The following is a 15,882-nucleotide window of genomic DNA, read 5'->3' as shown; positions in this document are numbered from 1 at the left end:
CAACATAAAGCACACGGGTATAGGGTATTTGCTGACTGCACCCATTCCAGTGTTAAGGGTCTTATACTTTTATGGACGTGTATACGGTGTGCAAGAAACCTGAAGCCATGTACGCCTAGACTTCCAAAGGCAATGCCCAAATTTACAAACAAAATACAATGGTTCAGCACTCCCAACGGTAGTAACAAACAATTTTCAACAAGAATAAATTTCAATTTTCATTTAACAGGCCGTTTTTGTATAAATAATTCTAATTCCCCAAGACAGGCGCCGCCTCTTCCGGGAGTTGGATAGGGTCATCACCAGCTGAGTGATGACCCTATCCCAGGACCCAAGCTGTACCCTCCCATGACAGGAGTGGCAAAATCCCTGTTAGAAGAGAGGGCTGCGTAGGTCTTCCTACTGCAAGCCTACAAATGGACAAGCAGCACGCAAAACAAGCCAGGGTCATAGTGGAACTGGAATCTGGCAGCAGCCCCACCCCATCACCCACCCTTCGGGGGGAGCCTTGGTGTACGGAGAGTTGGCCCTCGCCTTGAAGAAAATTCCAGTAGAACTGTGATTGGACCCTGCTCTTGCCCTGATGACAGAGGACAAGGTGATCTGACCCCAGAAACACCACTAGGACCCAGAGTTGGCTTGAACTTCAATAGAACTAACGCCCTACACTGCCAGTGTCGGTGTTGGTGTCAAGGCTGCCGTCCACAGGAGATGAGAGGAGCTTGTGTTGGGAAACTGTTGAGCTGCAGCGATTCCAATGGCGTCCTCTGCTGTTGGCTCAGCAGATCTGTGGGGTGTCTGCGAGGGAGAGGGAAGCTGATCAAAGCTGTCTGGTCGGTTGGTGGAAGGTCAGGCGTTTGTTGAGGTATGCTGGTCCTTCGTTGCGCAAGGTCTTGAGGCATGAGTCAGCATCTTCCACTGGCATCTCTTCTGAATTGGGAGCCAGTGTAGTTTCTTGAGATGTGACGTGTGTCATTCTGGGAGGTTGAGTACGAGTCTTACCACTGAGTTCTGTATTGTCTGGAGAATCATCTGGAGGCATGCAGTGATTCTTACGCAGAATGGGTTTCCAGTGTTCAGTCTGCTAGTGTTGAGGGCTTGCATGATGGACCTTCTGGTATTTGCCGGGAGCCACCTGAAGCTCTTGTGGAGCATGCGAAGGGTGTGGCAGCAGGTGGGTGAGACTGCATGGACTTGTTTCTTCATGGATAGCTTGCTATCCAGAATGATGCAGAGGTTATGGGCATGGTATGTTGATACGGGGGAGGGGTGCCGAGATCCGTGGGCACCATGGGTCATTCCATGGTGAGATGTTGTTCCCAAAAATGAGGACATCCATCTTGTGTGTGTTGAGTTTGAGACCGGTGTACTTCATCCAAGCCCTTGATACAAGCCCTGGCAACGCTGAGTATATGGGGTGGGAACTTTAATTCTGCCCATGACACCTCCCTAGAGAGATCCTTCCACCCACCACAAACCGGGAATGCAATCAGAATGACCCATGTATTGTGGACTGGCTTATGCTTACCCAGATGTGCAACATCTGGTGACAGATGATTCCTTGTACACAAGAATACTAATTGTTCTCATCAGTACACTAACTGCACACCAGAATCGGCTTGCTCCTATGTAATCCCTCTGTGGCTTCCTTGGTCTTGTGACCTGAATGTCTAGGCCACACATTGTCGGACCACAACCACCTCAAAATGATGATTCAGTGGGACAGATGACATGCACCAGTACCTACTAGGAGGCTGTATGCCCCTGCCCTACAGGACAGAGTCTTCTGTGATACTGAAGGTACACATATCGCCATCTTTGAGGAGAATGAAGGGACTGCCTCAATGACAGTGATAGAGTGGAATACCTTTAAGGGTCTCACATAAGGCCTGTGCATCAAGATGTAGCACAGTGTAAAACATACCTTGCGAGACAGAACCTCTCCTTTGAACAAACAATATGAACAACGGAAATATATCTGGGATAGCTGCATGAAACTAGACCAGAATCAACCCTCTCCAAAAGGAGTAAAGTGAGGCGGTGGTCAGACTAGGAACACTACACTATCAAGCACTAGCATGGCTTCTACGCTTGTTGACCCCAAAGACCTCCAGAATAGCCAGTAGATCCCCGGTGGGAGAGATATTGAATGTACAAGCAGATATAAACCAGGCTTTCCTGTAGTACCAGAGTATTTGAATAGACTGATGATCCCCAGACTTAACCCCCTTCAGGGACATACACCAGATGAAACTCTGACCACTGAGGAAATTGGCTTCATTATTGACTAGATCACGAGCAACAAAACTCCTGGGATGGACAGGCTCCCGTTGGACTTTTACTTCACCTACAGAGCAACTCTCGCTCTAAAACTACTTCAAATGTACCAACCAGCCCAGCAGGAGGGCACATTGCTGGGATCCCTATGGGAGGCTATGATATTTGTCCTGCCTAAGCCCAACAGGGACCCCCTGGAGCTACGCTCCTACTGGCCACTGTACACCGACCACAAGATTCGCAGGAAGGTCCTTGCAAACAGGTTCTTCCCCTGTCTCTCTACATTGGCACCAAGGCCAGAATGGTTTCGTACCTGGGAGAAAAACGTGTCTAAACCTATGGCGCCTCTCCGGATGATGGGAAAGAATCTTCATGAATTTGTCTCCATAAACAGCACTCGCACTAGATATAAAGAAGGCCTTCAACACTCTGAGGTAGTTTTACTTAACGAAAGTGCTGATGTGCATGATACTAGGTGCAGAAATACTGCACTGAATAAATCTCCTCTACACCAACCCACTGGCCCACATCCGGACACGCAGAGATCTCAGTTTCTTTTGAAGGATGTGGCAAAGATGCCCGCTGCCAATTACTTTCGCCCTAGTCATGGACCTGTTCACTGGCCTGTTTCGTTCGCAGGACTCAGCAATCTGTATACAGAGTGGGCCAAATTGGGTGGTCATTTCCCTGTATGCTGATGATGCATTTGTGTGCCTCATGAACGTGCATTCGCATCTACCGCAGGTGATGGAGGTTCTAGACGATTTTGGTAGGGCTCCTAGACTAAGGCTAAATTGGACCAAATCCAGCTTATATCCCATGCGCCAACTCACAACTTAGAACAGGAAGTGCTGCCTCAATTAGCACTGGGGTGGCACCCTGACATTTTGAGGTATTTAGGGGTGAATTTGCTACACCGAACAACAACTTATACAGGGCAACTTAGGTGATGTCCAATGTTAGTAGATCCCTGTAGTTTTGGAGCTCCCTGCCACTATCAACCCATGGGTAGAGTGGCAGTTGCAAAAATGCTGTTAATACATTTATACTGCTTCTCGACCCCTCTAGTTTACCTGCCTCGGCACTTCTTCAGGAAATTGGACTCAGTTTCTGTTCTTATGGACTTAATCTGGGGAGCGGGCCACAAGAGAGTCGCACTTCGCAAACTATACTCTACCTTGGAACGGGATAGGGGGATGTACATTTAAAAGACTAGTAAAGAACTACAAACTACTGTGTGACTTGGAAGATGATTATTTCACAATACAGCCCTTGTTTGTGATCTTGTTACCGTTCTCACATTATCACAGCACTAGAAGAAATGGGAGCCTGGGGTGTCTGATCACAGAAACTCATTTACATACAAAGGGGGGTGAAAGCCTGTTCACAACGCACAGCACAACTTGTTTATGTAGCAGGTAAAGGGATTCAGGTAACAGTGTGTGTGTTGTATGGCAGGAGCAAGCAGTCTTAGTTGCTGAGACATGAATCTCTGGCGGGTGCATTATTAGCTCTTTCAACTGTTTGAGAGAGGGCGGCAGTCTCAAATTCTGGGGGCATAGATACCAACAGCTTCCCTCATAATCTTTGCTTTTTGCATCTACAGGTGGTGCAGACGCCACCTAACAAAGTAACCTTAGTGTGCTTTCTGGAGTCAGCCTGCTTTGCTTTTCCCAAACTTTGGTCAGCAAAGGTAAATGTCTCTTCTACTAAAGTGTTCTTAGCTCGCTTTTGGTACCGTGGCTTGAGCAGTATGGCCTAAGGCACGCTCGAAGGTAAAGCAAAACAGTGGAAGTCAAAACCAAACAAAAAGGAAAATGAATTTTAAAAAAAAGAGCAGATCCACTGAATCAATCAGGAAGTCACCTACAAAATTGTAGCTGACTTCGGTAGCTATGCTCGAGGGGACAAAGGTAAGTTTAGTCTCTGGTGATGATTAACACTGGAATTTGATGCAAGGTTTTTGGCTGAATCAGTATCAGAAGGTGACGAGCTGCACAGAAGTGGCTTGAAGTGCAAAATTCCCACAGAGTAGAGTTGGGTTATCAAGTTGAACCTGAATCCACGGCCATCAAAATGTGGGAAACTTCAAGCTGCGAAGTCTTCGGAGCTTCCAAGTTATGGAGATGGTTCAAGGTTGATGATAAGAGCCAAAGCATGGAACCTGGCAGGCCTGAGGCATGGTTAAAGGGATAGCAGGTTCTATTTGAAACAAAAAGAAGATGGAAAGAGGCCACTCGTGTGGATCTTTGTAATACGAGTATGTGTGAGTAAAATACCCAGGCAAATTTTTGGAACCAGCTAACACATAAAAGGTGGCTTATACCACGTAGAGAAATGATATTCCACTACTGTTTGTACACATTAGGATACAAATTTAATACTTATTACACTAACATGATATTTGATAAAATTGATACATAATTATACACAAAAGATAAAAGTTTTTTGTAGCATTATAGCATACGCATAACTTCAATCATTCAAATAATTCATAAACTGTTGGATGGTTTCCTGTCTCCTGTCTACGCGTTTCGACACTACTTAAGTGCCTTCCTCAGGACTGTACCATCGTGCTGTAAAAGATATTTATAAAAAAGATATTTTTACAATATTATATTTCTGTGTACAAAATAGCTAGTGTTCTGGCTTTTATAACATGTGCTAGATACTGGTTATCAACACGATTTGATAATACCGCTACCAAACATAATAGTGTCTATCCTATACATAGTTGCCATGGACTACACAATTCACGAAATGTAACCATATCTTTCTTTTACACATAGACAACAGTTCTTCAGTTGCAACTTATTTCATTTGGATAATAGCATACTGTTCATCTCATTTACTGGTTGTGATATATATATAGACAACCTAACTCTGACAGAATAAAACAGAGGATAAAGGGGAAAAAAGAATTACATAACCAGGGTAAACAGCCAGGTTAATAAGAAAGACAACAGAAAAAGATATAAGTGTAGTAAGGTTGGGTATTTGGCTCGCAAAATGGCTGTTCACTAGAAATCATTAGCTATTATTGCTTTCCTTGATTACTATGTTAAGATATTAGCCTAATATCAGTTGCACTACATGCAATATAAATTGTTGTACCTAAGTTCATTTTTAGCATACTGTCAGGGTGTAAAGAGTCTCTTTCACATTTATTAAGATTCTAGTATGGACCTTTTATACTAATCATTCATGTCTAAAGGCATCAGATAAGCTTACCTATTTTAAGGACAGAACAGGATAGATATCAAGGGTCAGGACAGAATAATTGCCAAGATACCGTTTAGATTAATATGAGTGTCGATGAAGGCCAAATCTGCAATGTGAGAACATTATTCACTGATTATATGCTGAGACTAAATAGTTGTAATCATTTGTCAAATTAATTGAATATGGTTACCCGACTTTTAAGGAAGCTCAGATTGACTTGGATTTTAAACTCTGTATGTAGATATAGTGGTCACCTAGACTCGCTAAACATCCAGTAGGCTACTTCATTAGCGGCACAGGATTGTTATAGTCAGGCCAAAATATTTAGATCACTGTAAGTGAATCAGGTGAACCTCATTATTCAACAGACAGTATTGTTATAAGTTTATTTTATTAAGGCAGGTATTACTTATTTATAATTTCTAATATAAACTTTAACTTACTACATTTGATTACCCTATTCATATTTGTCCACTCATATATGGTTGGTTTTACATTTTCTTTCATTACTAGAGGCACAGAAACGAATACCTGCCACTACAAAAGTAACTGATCATCTGAAAACTCTATTTAATACAGTACATGTTCTGTAAAAATACCACTGTTTTAGCTTTTATATTACAGTTTTAGTCTATAGAGCCGCTGGTAGTATTGCAGTAGGTAAAGTTTGGTTTTATACTGCATGCGTTTTATTTATATGAAGCATAAGTTGTAATAAAGCACATTGATTACTTGTTTACTGTTTGCATATACATGTCCTTAATCAAACCACATCCTTTCCTTACCGCGTTTACCAGAAAATCCTTAGTTTTTGCTGTTTTTAGGTGCCATACTCGGTATGTATCCGATACGAATTAAAAATACATGTGGTCATACATCTATAAAGAAAAAAGATTTTGTTCACCGGTCATATTAAATCTTTGAGGTATGTTACGGTTTTACTATTCAAAGGTGACTCTATTGTTTACCTAAATCGTCTCTCGGGGTGGACGACCTGCTGCGATAAATGCCAATGGTTAATCCCAGCATTTATACGGCATATGTGGTCTGAAACGGCAAAGCGAATGCAGCAAACGTTATATCATGGCCAGCATATTTACAACTAAGAAAAGCTTTACGCGTTTGGTGCAGAGCTGCAGAAGTTTTACCTGTGTTTGTATTATCTGAAACAGACCGGCTAAGGCGGCGTCCTGGTGGTATCTGATGTTCGGGCAAAGAGTTTGTTTAGCGCTTTCTTATTGGTCTAATATCAAGGCAGCTGAAACGATAAAAACGAACGTAGCTAACGTTATATCGTGGCCAGCCTGTTTAAACTAAGGAAAGCTTTACGCGTTTGGTGCAAGGCTGCAAAAGTTTTACCTGTGTTCCTGTTATATGAGACGGACCGGCTTAAGCGGCGTCCCAGCGGTTCCGATATTCGGGCAAAGGATTTGTTTGGCACTTTCTTATTGGTCTATTTATCAAGGCAGCTAATTGGTTCACCTGGTTTTCTCGTGCATCTTAAAGCGACAAGACTTCATATCGCTAGATGCCCGGTATTGACCAGTCATGAGTATTTAGCTTTTCTAATGTTTATTTTAGGTTTATTTTTGATTTGTTTACTGTTTATTTATCAAAGAAAAAATGAAAAATGAATAAGTGAGTACCGTAAATAAGATGGGTATGCCTACTGCTGGTGTCATATATGGAAAGGTCTTATTATACGGGGGACTATATATTATTTGACTAATCCTATCATTTGCCCAAATTAAAGAGATATAAAGACAGAGGCATCAATCTTTCTTGTTATAAGATAGCATTTATCCACGGTAGGTCATTATTTAAGCCATGGGTAAATGTATTAAGAGTAAAGATCCAATAAAGCTCTCTTTTTTTCCTAATTTTATCTCCGCCGTTGTTGTTGGCTATATGAATCTTTTCTAGGATGCGCCAAGGGATCTGAGACGGAGAATGATGGAACTCAGAAAAATGGGATGCCAGTGGTGCTTTCAATTTTTTTGTTTTAATCGCAGATCTATGCTCCGTTAGGCGGAGTTTCATAGTTCTTGCGGTTTCTCCAACGTAACCTAAGTTACATGGACACAATATCAAATAAACAATATTGGTTGTATTGCATGTCCATAGTTCCTTAGCCTGTATTTGTACTTTGTTGAATGTGAATGTCTCACCTGATATTATGCCATCGCAAGATTGGCATGTGCCACATCTGGAGGTGCCCTTAATGGCATTTTCTCAATTTAGTGATTTCTGTACAAAGGGGACAATATTGGTAGTTCCACTGAAACGTGATCTAACCACTAGATCTTTCAGATTTTTGTTGCGTCGATGCGCAAACATGGGTTTTGGTAGTTTTGGTTGTGTCGGTTCTATATTTAATAGATGCCAGTTTGAGTTGATGATCTGTCTGACTGTGGCATTTAGAGGAGAGTGCTTTGTTATGCAGACCAACTTTTGTTCTTTCTGTTGTTTATTTGAATTCAGAAGAGCATCGCGATCAAAGTATCTTGCTCGCTTATATGCCTCACGTATTAAACGATTCGGATATCCGCGAGCAAGAAATTTCTCTTTCATTTTTACAGCCTGAATATCATAATCTTTAATGTTTGTGCAGTTTCGCCGCACTCTCAAAAACTGCGAAAATGGTATCCCATCCTCTGATTTCTCGGATGGTAGCTACTAAAATGGAGTAGCGTGTTCCTTGCTGTTGACTTAGTATATAAGTCAACCGTCAGATTCTTGGATTCATTTTTGATATATATGTCAAGGAATTCCACTTTTGTAGCATCAACTTGTGCAGTGAAACGGAGATTACTATCTGCTAAATTAATCCATTCTAGAAATTCTGTAGAGTCTGTTCCCCATTGGTCCATATAAAAAATATATTGTCAATAAACCGGTACCAATGGGAAATAGACTCATAGAATGGTGCCATCTCGTTGTGTATGTGATGAAATTCAAACCTAGCCATATAAATATTGGTTATTGATGGGGCCATTGCTGCCCCCATGCTTACACCTTTTGTTTGTTGGTACATATGTTCTCCAATTTGGAACACATTTTCTTCAAGTGCCCTGACCCAGGAAGTTGAACTGTATCAGGGGGTCCTTGCTGTCTCGCATATCTTTGTAATACGAGGCCATGTCCCATTGGAACAGAAGTCATTAGGATTATTTAGGGTGGAGCCAAGAATGGTTTGCATATGGCTGGCCTTGTCTGTAGTTACACAAAGACTAGAGAATGATGTGGCGGGATGTTGCCGAGATGAACTACCAGTTCATCCATCACCTTTAGTTTTTCTCAATGATCAGCCCTACATGGCACAGAACAGATGTTGGTCCCATATAGACCTACGACAAAGGGACTCCTACTGCAGCCCCCTGGTGAGGCTTATTAAGGCTGGAAACAGTTTGAGGTTACAAACATTCCTGAATCTAGCAGCGTGGCCTCAAATTTCAGGATCAATGGCCTTTGTGGGTCAGAGCCATGGCTTATAAAGACTCAGGGAGCAAAACACGCTGAATGGAATGAGGCCACGAATAGTTACAAAAGGATGAGGTTAATTCAAGCATTTCCATCCCTCGCTGTGTGCTTTTCTCAGTAGACGGTTTGTTGGACAATCAATGGAGTGGAGTCTTTGTGGCTGCTTCATGTAAATGTTTTGCGATGCTGAAAGCTCCTCCTCAGGGTTGACAGTGAGCACCTTTTATTCTCCCACATTGTCTCTCTTATGTAGAAAGGTTACATTTACAACTGAACATTGAGAGCACGGGTAATTTCCTTTCTCGTTGTGCTTTCTCTCTTGTGGACTGAAATTGAATCTCCAGCAGACGCTTCCCAGGCATTTAGAACAATGACAAGGTTTTTTTACAGGTAAGTTCTCCCAAATTGAGTGAGACTAGATTTCCGACTGAAACTTTTCCAGCATTCAGAGAGCTAATAAGGTCTTTCCCCAGTGTGAGTTCTTTCATGTCTAGTGAGAGTCTTTTTCAGTTGGAAGCCTTTCCAGCATTCAGAGCACTGATACGGTTTGAGCCCAGTATGGATTCTCTCATGTTGAGTTAAACTGGATTTGTCACAGAAACTTTTCAGGCATTCAGGGCACTGATAAGTTTTTGTCCAGTGTGGGTTCTTTCATGAGCAATTAAACTGGATCTATACTTGAAGTTGTTTTGGCACTCAGAGCACTGATACGGTTTGAGCCCAGTGTGGGTCCTTTCATGTACAGTAAGGTTGGATTTCTGATTGAAGCTTTTCCGGCATTCAGAGCACTGATAAGGTTTTTGTCCAGTGTGAGTTCTCTCATGTGTAGAGAGATTTATTTTCTTACTGAAGCTTTTATGGCATTCAGAGCACTGATACGGTTTGAGCCCAGTGTGGATTCTCTCATGATGAGTTAAACTGGATTTCCGACTGAAACTTTTCTGGCATTCAGGGCACTGATAAGTTTTATGTCCAGTGTGGGTTCTTTCATGAACAATTAAACCGGATCTATCCCTGAAGTTGTTTTGGCACTCAGAGCACTGATACGGTTTGAGCCCAGTGTGGGTCCTTTCATGTACAGTGAGGTCGGATTTCCGAGTGAAGCTTTTCCAGCATTCAGAGCACTGATACGGTTTGAGCCCAGTGTGGATTCTCTCATGTTGAGTTAAACTGGATTTCTGACTGAAACTTTTCTGGCATTCGGAGCACTGATAAGGTTTCTGTTCAGTGTGAGTTCTTTCATGTCTAGTGAGAGTCATTTTCAGTTGGAAGCTTTTCTGGCATTCAGAGCACTGATACGGTTTATACCCAGTGTGGGTTCTTTCATGTCGAGTAAGGCTGAATTTCTGACTGAAGCTTTTCCAGCTTTCAGAGCACTGATACGGTTTCTGCCCAGTGTGAGTTCTCTCATGCTGAGTGAGAGTTATTTTACGACTGAAGCTTTTCTGGCATTCAGAGCACTGATACTGTTTGAGCCCAGTATGTATTCTCTGATGTAGAGTCAAACCGGATTTCTTATAGAAACCTTTTTGGCATTCAGAACACTGATACAGTTTATGCCCAGTGTTTGTCCTTTCATGTTTAGTAAGGTTGCCTTTCTGACTGAAGCTTTTCCAGCTTTCAGAGCACTGATAAGGTTTTTGTCCAGTGTGAGTTACCTGATGTTGAATCAGACTGCCAATAAAACTGAAGCTTTTTTGGCACGTGGAGCACTGATATGGTTTTTGTCCAGTGTGGGTTCTTTCATGTGCAGTAAGGTTGGATTTCTGACTGAAGCTTTTACAGCATTCAGAGCACTGATATGGTTTTTGTCCAGTGTGGGTTCTTTCATGTACAGTAAGGCTGGATTTCTGACTGAAGCTTTTACAGCATTCAGAGCACTGATACGGTTTATACCCAGTGTGGGTCTTTTCATGTACAGTAAGGTTGTATTTCTGACTGAAGCTTTTCAAGCATTCAGAGCACTGGTAAGGTTTTTGTCCAGTGTGAGTTACCTGATGTTGAATCAGACTGCCACGAAAACGGAAGCTTTTTTGGCATGTGGAGCACTGATATGGTTTTTGTCCAGTGTGGGTTCTTTCATGTACAGTAAGGCTGGATTTCTGACTGAAGCTTTTCGAGCATTCAGAGCACTGATAAGGTTTTTGTCCAGTGTGAGTTCTTTCATGTATAGTGAAATTGAATTTGCTACAGAAGCTTTTACAGCATTCAGGGCACTGATATGGTTTGTGTCCAGTGTGGGTTCTTTCATGTACCGTAAGTCTGGATTTTTGACTGAAGCTTTTCGAGCATTCAGAGCACTGATAAGGTTTTTGTCCAGTGTGAGTTCTTTCATGTACAGTAAGGTTGGATTTGAGACTGAAGCCTTTCTGGCATTCAGGACACTGATAGGGTTTTCGTCCAGAGCTAGTTTTCTCATGTTTAGTGAGGTGGGATTGATAACTAAAGCTGTTCTCACAGTTATTGTTCTTATTCGAGTTGTTTGTTTCTCCAAGTTGAGTTTGTTCCTGAATACACGTCATTTTAAGACTGAATCTGATTTCTAATTGTGTACATGTTTAAGTTACAACTCAGCATTAACTTCTAAAATACATTTCAGATGCTCTTCTTAACATATGTATTTAACTAATGATAGTTTTTACCTGGAGATCATTTTCCTACCTTTAAAGGCACTGATCTAACTTGTCCTATTAACTTTCACTGAGGAGCCCCTTGAATTGATTAAGAGGCCTCTCATGGATTAATTTTCTCCAAGTTATGCCCGGGTGAATTTTCTCTTGTTTAATTAGTCTCATTTAGTGATTCTGTTTTATCACATTTGATTTAGGAGTTTTAAAAGCACTGATAAGGTCTTTAGGCTTTAGTGTTTGCCTGGTAGCTATGTTTGTTCATACAAGTAACGACAGATGATTAGGGCATGCCAGGGTGGTTTAAGAACTATCAATAGCGTAACACTGGCCCCTTTTATACTTTCAGTGCCAGTAGATGCTTTTTTGCTCAGTGGCTAAGACAGGTACATGATCCACTTTGGAGTTACAGGATCCTTTGAAACCACTCGGATCAAACTCAAGAGACAGAGTTGGTGGGGGAAAATCTTCCTATATTGGAAATGATAATCCAGCATCTTTGGTGAATCAACATCTGAGAAAGAGCATTTACAATGACTTTCTTTTAAACAATCTTTTCTTTCCTCTGAAACACAGGAGATGGAGACAAAAGCTTGCGCTTATAAACCGAGTATATTAGTCTTCTTGACGGTTCTTTCACATCACGTCTACGGATACTGATCTGTTGGGGATGGTTTGCGTCTCCAAAGCATTTCTCATAAACCATCAAACAGAATTTACATCACTGAGTTTTCTCAAGTGCACTGTGTGGGGATCAGTTGTGGTCAATGTTCTCCTCAATCTCAGTTACTGGCACTTGGTAAACATTTATGGTAATTTTCCTTTAGGGATTTGACAACTTTCACATTCACCAGTTTCTTCCGCTCCAACATCCTCACCATTCCTGGCACATAGAATGTGTTTCTTCTCTAGAGCGCGAGAATGTTTTAACTTTCCTTGAAATAATCCTTTTCGTTATGTTTCACAAAATTTAGACCTTCTTTTTTCTGTTCATGCTTCAGTCACCTGTAGAAACGGAGTCAGAGATTGTAAATGAACACAAAGAAAAAATATTTGTGACCTTATACTTTGCACAAAGAATGTATTGACAAAAACAAGCCAGGAAATCAGTAGAGTATCATTTCTGATAGTGGTGAAACAGCTCGGAACACTGTAGATCGGGAGCTTTGGATCACTGGAACTCAAGGATGTGAGAGCAAACGTAATTAATATTTAAGAAAGAAACTCAAGTTGCACATATATTGTGACACCGATTCTCAGAAGCAGCCAACACTATCAATTTACAATTTCTGTGGCAAAGGCTGGCATCAAATGAGATATTTGTAATACTTTTAATGAATTATCAGATGTTATTTACTAACCCTGCCCACCTAGACTCTTCATCTATTCCTTTTTCCAGTGATCTAGGAACAAAGGAATTGGCCTTGTTGCACTCAGTGCTTTAAATGCCACCATAGACAGACGCTGTGTCCAGTTAGCTCAGTGGAATTCACCATTTCAAATTGTGCGGATGATAAGGACTTACTTTGTGGCCCAGAACTCATGCTCCTTCGACAGGATCAGGCCACTGCAACACCTGAAAAAGAGAAAAAAATAGCACAACAGTAAAGGAAACGAAAAAGGGTCTAGATAAGGAAAACACAAAACAGAAGAAAGAGAAAAAGGCTATCTTCCACTCTCACCACCGTCAGATCCAAAGATTGGTACAGGAATTCTGTGTGAGTAATAACATTGATTGGGTGTTTCACATTCCATATTATCCACAAGCTTCAGGACTGATTGAGAGAATGAATGGTTTGTTAAAAGAACAATTACGTAAATTGACTGATGACCGATATAAGAATTGGAAGGATGTTTTGTTTCAAGCTCTATTGATTTTAAATAATCGCCCTTTGTTACATGCTGAATCCCCTTTGATGCGTTTGTTTCCTCCAAATGTTGATGTAAAGCCTAATTTTTTATCTAACACTGTCATGTATTGGGAAATTACCCCCGGTGCTTTGGCTCCATGTAGAGCGACCCCAGGTTCCGCAGGCCTCGACCTGCATGCTTTAAATGATGCAAATTTACCAGGAAAAGACCGAATAATTGTTGAAACTGGCATTGGTGTCTGTATACCTGCCGGTAGTTTTGGATTAATTGCCCCCAGATCTGGCCTGGCCCTGAAAGGTGTACAAGTGCTCGGAGGAGTAATTGACAGTGACTATCAGGGAGAGATTAAGGTTCTCCTGCTTAATAGCAGTGAGACTGACTTATTGATTAAAAAGTCTGACCGTGTTGCTCAGTTACTAATTATGCCTGTCTTCAGTGGCGAGATCAAGAAAGGCTCTGCCCCGACGTTGCTAACTGTGCAAGGACAAAAAGGCTTCGGATCATCTGATCTTCATGGAGCTAAAATATGGGTGCAATCGCCTAAAAATCCTCCTGAACAGGCTGATATTATTGCGACCGGTCATGACAACACCGTTTTGGTGATGAAGCCAGGGAAAGATGGCTGGGAAGCTGTCCCAGCTGACAAATGTTACTTACGAGAATGATTAAGGCCTGCGTTTGTATTTTTTCAGATCATTCCCTGGACTGCTGCTGCAGGATGTGTCGTCGTTGGACTCCTTTTGGTCTGCTACGCCGGGAGAGGAGAGGATCCACCGACTTCGGTTGATTGGAAAACCCGAGTTCCGCGTTCAACATGGACTACTTCTTCCAATTTCTGGATTACTTTGGCTAAGAGAGTGACGAACTCTCCACATTTTTGCCTTACCCCCATGAGGTCTGTGACTGACATTTTGGCGACCTGCCTGGTTGCCGTCCCTGCATCTACTGTGACTTTACGCCATATTTTTAATATCTCGAATGCCCGACCAAATGTTATTCTGGGCGATTTTGCGGCCCACGAATTTTGTCCCTTATGTACTGCTCTTCCAGACCTCGATATCCCTATTCATTCCCGGATTACTACTTTTAATATTACCCCTGGAGACCTGTGTTTTATAATGACATGTGATCCTAAAGCTATCACCGAATGTATTAAGCTAAAAATACAAGCTGCAACTTCTTTTTCAGCTCATCAACGATTGCTGTGTTTGAAGAGACTTCCGAATTCGTGTCTTTCTGTGAAGAATAATATGACATGTCAACGTCTGTTGGTTGCCCCTAGTTATTATCGTTCCATGGTATTGCCATCTGGATGGCTCTTTTCTTGCGGGAATTCATCCTGGCCTTATATTCCTGCAAATATTTCTGGTGGCCCATGTGCCATCACTAGATTGAGTTTATTAATGTTTTCTTCGCATCCTAGTTCACATTCCCGTATGATACGAGATTCAATGTCACTACATGAGGATTGTGACTCTTCTGTTCACCTTTTCTCCAAGTCGGAATATCTTGGTTTAGCTTTTTCTATTATTGGAGTCCCTGCGTTGGCCGTTTATAATGCAAAAACCATTGGCAAGATGGCCTGTTGGATGGTTAAATCCATCAATCAAACATCTACTGTTTTATCTGACCTGTTATTAGATGCCCAGGGTGAACGTAGAGCGATTTTACAGAATCTCGCAGCAATTGATTACCTTTTGTTAAAACATGGCCATGACTGTTCTGATTTTGAGGGCCTATGCTGTTTTAATTTGTCCGACCATTCTAAATCAATCCAAGCCCATATTGACAAACTTCACGACTTGACTGCAGAAATTAGACAACATATAGATCAGGGTTTCTTTGACTGGCTCTTTAATTGGTTACCTGACCTATATTCTTTACGACAGATTTTAGGGGGAGTTATCGTCACCATTTGTGTTTTAATAGCTATTTGTTGCTTTATTCAGTGCATTCCTTCCCTGCTTCAATTTTGTAGACTTAGCAAGAGACATAGGTCAGTTAATTTTGTTTCCTATTATTCTTCTACTGATGTGAGTTCTATTTAGTTTGTGGTTTATAGACTGGAGTCAAGGGGTGTAATGTAATGGCTGCCCTTTTCTGGCTCCTTTAAGAGGGAGAATGATGGAGAGTGACTCCAGCCTATCACCCCCATAGCATAGGGATTAGGACTATAGACAGGATCCCTGCCTTCTATATGTTAGAGCATTTTCGTGTAACTTTCCTTAGTGTAGGGCTTATGAATTTAAGTTAGGGGATAGATACATAGGTACTAATCATGATTTGCCCATTTGCTAACGTGTTAGGATATTTTCCATGGAGTTACGCATATTGCGGGCCCGGTAGGCCTTAAACGAGACAGACTCCATCTTGCTCTATGCCTGGTAGCTCGAGAGGCCTTCTA

The 15,882-nt window shown here is 41.7% G+C and overlaps 1 pseudogene across 1 annotated transcript; it reads right to left on the bottom strand.

The window, feature by feature from the left end:
* Positions 1-4,631: 4,631 nt before the first annotated feature.
* LOC147737281 (uncharacterized) lies at positions 4,632-13,180 on the bottom strand (annotated as a pseudogene). Its single transcript, XR_015296014.1, has 2 exons — positions 13,132-13,180; positions 4,632-12,611 (listed from the first exon to the last, which is right to left on the bottom strand). The product of XR_015296014.1 is annotated as an uncharacterized LOC147737281 (transcript).
* Positions 13,181-15,882: the final 2,702 nt, after the last annotated feature.

The sequence above is a fragment of the Lissotriton vulgaris genome, chromosome 1_1 (genome assembly GCF_964263255.1).
Source record: "Lissotriton vulgaris chromosome 1_1, aLisVul1.2, whole genome shotgun sequence".
Classification (NCBI taxonomy): Eukaryota; Metazoa; Chordata; class Amphibia; order Caudata; family Salamandridae; genus Lissotriton; species Lissotriton vulgaris.
This window is presented reverse-complemented; position numbering and strand designations above follow the sequence as displayed.